General features: G+C 32.1%; 1 long non-coding RNA gene across 1 annotated transcript; it reads right to left on the bottom strand.

Moving 5' to 3' along the window:
- On the bottom strand, nucleotides 821-3,802 carry LOC110011699. The gene is made up of 2 exons (XR_002286755.1): nucleotides 3,259-3,802; nucleotides 821-1,511 (listed from the first exon to the last, which is right to left on the bottom strand). It is a non-coding gene; the product is annotated as an uncharacterized LOC110011699 (long non-coding RNA).

Here is a 4,603-nt window from a genome sequence, read left to right as displayed (position 1 = left end):
CTGGAAGCTAGTATTTAAGTTGATATGTTAGCATTATTGCAGTATCATTTTGGGCCGTAAAACAGTTAAATGATTTTGTGTATTGCTTGAGTGCTGGGAATGTGATGAACCTTCATCTCAGAGGGAGCATTGACGCATGGGTCGTTATACTTTGCTGGACAGAAAAGATAACAAAGAAAACAACAGTAATTTAAAAATGAAGAAATGGTCCTTAAACATGAAAATAGAACCCGGATGATATATTTGGTTAACAAGTTTAAGTTTAGCTTCTTGCGAATGATCCTTGTTATGTCAGTGCTTTGCTTCCAGCTATTCTTCCTGCAGCTGCTACTTATAAGTTATTTCTTACACTTAATATCTTATACTGAGAGCAATTTGATTTCTTTCTTCACGTTCATGCTCAGAAAATTTTATTCCCTAGTTTATTGTTAACACTATAGTTTTGTATCAAGTACGTGGTTAACTTGTTTCTCAAATTTCACTGTATGCGTAACCTGCCTAAAAATAATGTTTGCTTAAACATGCTGCATTACCTCCCTAAAATAGTTTTTGCAGATTGATAGTTCGAATTGAATTGATAGATCCTGAATGTCCATGGATAATGTTGTTAAATAGCAGAATGTGAATATGGATCATGTATTCTTACTTAACCAGCATTTGATTGTTCAAACTATCTTTTGGCAGGCACTAACCGTTTTCCTGCTGCAACCTGTGGCTTCAACAAAAATATGGGGAAGCTGCCGTATTAAAATTCTACAGTTTCAGATAAGATATGCTTATCCATCCGTAGTCCGTCCAATTGCATTTTATTGAAATATGGTTGAGGTGTTCAAATTTTGGTTTTTTAATGGTGTTCTGCTGGTAAATTTTGACATAGTTTGGCAGTAAATCTGCCTCTCTCATGAGAATCCTAGACGCTCTTGTTTAGTTTCCGCTGTTGTGCATGTATACCTCTGAGGTTTAGGAACTCAGCAAGCTCCAAAATCTCGACAATTTCTTCTTCTTTTCCTGCAGAAATAAAGACGTTGCTATAAGGAGGAGTTAGTACAGTCCAAAGTAACAGCATTCCAAGGTTGAGAGGGGCTGCCTCAACTATTAGCATAAAGTTACATTTCTTCTCTCTCTCTCTTTGCTTTTTTCCAATTTCTTCCTAGCAACTGTTGATCGGAACCAACGATTCTGTACTTCAAACAGAACCAGACCAAATTACTGGGTAAAGAATAGTCTGGGACGGCTTATAAACGGTTGTATTACCACCTCAATTTGCTTCGTATGCTTTAATCCTTCGCGGAGTCATGCAGTCGCAGTGTATTTTCTTTGTTTATCTTAGTTTCATTGTGATCAATAGATTTTACGAGTCATAGCTAACCGAGATAACCACCGCAAAAAAATCCTTCAGAACCTTTGATTGAGTGCACAGAATTCTGCAGATTTAATGGATGCATCCCTGTGACAGAACTGGCACAAGTCTCAGGCAATCTGTCAATTGTTTGAGAAGTTTTACTTGCAGCCTGGACAGGAATTAGAGTTATTTCCATTCACGGTTTCTGAAAATTACATCAACCATTTTTCTCATTAAATAGATAAACGAGGTTATGACTCACAACCTTTTACTCTTCAAAATTGAAGGGTATATTATGACGAGCTTCCTTGAGAATTTATATATATTGTTGAAAATTATCAAGATTTCTTGATTTTAACAACCGTCTAATAAATAGTGAATCCATTAGTTTTCTTTAGGTTTTCTTTCATTTTTTATGGTGAACTGACAAATATGCTTTTGTAGATTACAAATTATATTTTATATTTTAAATTTTTTTAGATTAAGTGGATAATTTTTATAGGTTTTCAAAATTTTCTTTCACCTCGTCCAAGTGTTTTAGATTGTTTCTTAAAAAAAGAACGATATGGTAGAGATAAAGTTGGCAATTTCAAATATTCATTCAAATATTACATAATTTCATCAAATATTTAGAGTATTTGTAAAATTTTCAAATCAACGAAAAAATATTCGTAATTATATTAAATTTCATATTAGCCCATTAAAATTTGCCCAAAAGGAGTTGAGATTCTTGGGAACAAACTTGCAAAATGTAATTGAATTTTTTGGGCATTACATAAAAAATTCATAAATTGTGAGGCAAAATTGGATCTGCCCTTTCCCCATGGGGGTTATATGTGCAATTATGCAAAGTCCCAACATGGAAGAAACATAAAAACCATCAAATGAAGGCAAATGACAAATTAATTTCACATACCATTCCATTTAGTAGGCGAAAAATCCTCTTAAATATGTTCCATTCCATTTCTTTTTAACCCCTTATTAGTATTAACTATTTATCTCAAAAACTTTGAGGTCAACACAAACTGGGATGGGCATTTTGATCGGGTTTTTGCTGTTCTGATCTAATTTGAATGGATTGGTCTAAATTGATTCGGATATTATTATTATTTTTTGGGTTTGGAGTTATCCGAACTTGATTATTTTTTGGGTTTGGGGTTATCCGAACTTGATTTTAAATAAATTGGGTTGGTTGTCGAGTAAAAAAATATATCCAATCAAGTTAATGAGATATTCGATATTTTTTAATTAAAAAATTAAAAAATATAAATATTTTAAAATTAAAAATAAAATAAGAAAGAGAATTATTTATTGTTACTAATAACTGTGCTAAAATGCATATCAAAAGGTTATACCCTATCTTTTGCATGGGACATTATGTATAAAAATAGTAGGTGTGTTGTTTTTATTGTAATAGTAGGTTTTGATTAGAGTTCGTTTATTTAATATTATTGATTAGAATATGATTATTGTAATGATTGATATCTGACAGAATGATTGTAATCAAATTATTTCAATTAATAATAATTCATCGTTCTTACCTACAAAATTAGCAAATTTTGTTGAATTTATTTTTTTATTAATATTAGCAAATTTAGTGAATTTTGACCTAACTAGACGATTTATTTATTGAATAAAAATAAAATTAAAAAATTCTAAATTTGCGCCTACTTATATCAAATCTCAATAAAAGACGATAACTTTATTATTTTTTTTTTTTAAACCATTTAAATCTTACTATCGACTTTTTTCAGTGTAAAAGTAAAAGCTGCCTCAAGCAACAATTGAATCATACAACACTACATCACCATATGGTGCCCTAATAATCATAGGCCATTGAAACAAACATTTAATTAAACAACAATTGCGCAGAAAAACTTCGATAAATAGATTGAAAATTTGAAATGTACACAAACCTGTTGATTTAAAGAGAGTCATGAGAAAAGGATGAGATGAAAAGGGGGGGAAATCCCAAAAACCATAGGAATGGGTGGAGTTGGAAATCAAATCCCTACTTTCTTTCTTCTCTTCCCAGACGATCGAATGAGCAAATTGATTTCCAATCCACCAATCCCCACAGATTTCGGCCGTAATCATCCCCCGTTTCAGATCAGCCAATTGCCGCTCACGCAGCTAAAAGAAGAAGAAAACTTGGGTTGTGGAGCTGTGGAGAATAGCTATTTTCTCTTTTGATGTGCGATCATACATATATGCATGTGTGTGTATATGGAGAGAGAGAGAGGGGGGAGGGGGGGACCAAGCCGGCTGCTGCAATAGGATGGAGAAGAGTGGATAAGGATCACGCGTGGATTTGTTGGTTGGTTGGTTGGTTTTCGTTGAAATTCTTTTCTTGAGAAGTGGAACTCGTGATTTCACGGATTGTTTAGGTTCAAGGTGTACGGTGGGTCGGATCAGTCTGAAATTAGTATTGATCAATTTAAAAAAGTTAGATTGAGAATCGATCCGTTACTATTCATGGTCAGTTTTGGAACATTTTAAGCCTTTAAGTGAGCTCCAATTGAATTAATTTATAAATCCAAGCCTAACCTATTGATCAATCGGATTGAGGCTTGAACCAAGCCCCCTTCAAATTCAGATGTGCTTGTGTTTTCTTTTTTCTTTTTTTTCGTTTTTATGATATTGAGGTTTTTATTATAAATCCTTACTTAAATTTATAATTGTAATTTGAAATAAATAAATAATAATTAATCACACAAAAATTGAATATAGAAAAATAATATTTAAGAATATATAATGAATTTGACAAAAAAAAAAGGCCGAACAAGTCCGGTCAGGGCCCGCCAGGACCAAGTGGTCCTGGGCTATTTGCTAGATTGGTCCCAAGTATTAAGTCTTGGCCTGGCTCGGTCCCAAGTGGGTTTGGGTCGAATCAATTTTTTTTTATTGGTTCAAATCCAGTCCTAGATTGGATTTAGGTTCATTTAAATTATCGATATTTGTTGATTCGAATTATCGATATGTTATATTAGTATTTGAATTTAAATATAATGAATTACATACTATGAAAAAAAAAAGAAGATAAACTATAACTTTTTTATTTGAGACTTGATATAATTACGAATACTCTATCATTGTTTAAAAAATTATAAATATTCCATAAAATTTAAAATAGTTGTTTAGCCTCTAGACGTACTGTCAGATGAAAATTATTATTTTACTTTTGATGATTTACAAAAAATGTAAAAGGATTTGAATATGGCAAAGCAAATAATTCATAGGGAATACTAGCTTAAAAAATAT

The sequence above is a fragment of the Sesamum indicum genome, linkage group LG3 (assembly GCF_000512975.1).
Source record: "Sesamum indicum cultivar Zhongzhi No. 13 linkage group LG3, S_indicum_v1.0, whole genome shotgun sequence".
Taxonomy (NCBI): Eukaryota; Viridiplantae; Streptophyta; class Magnoliopsida; order Lamiales; family Pedaliaceae; genus Sesamum; species Sesamum indicum.
Note: the sequence above shows the minus strand (reverse complement) of the source record. Positions and strands in the feature narration are given on the sequence as shown.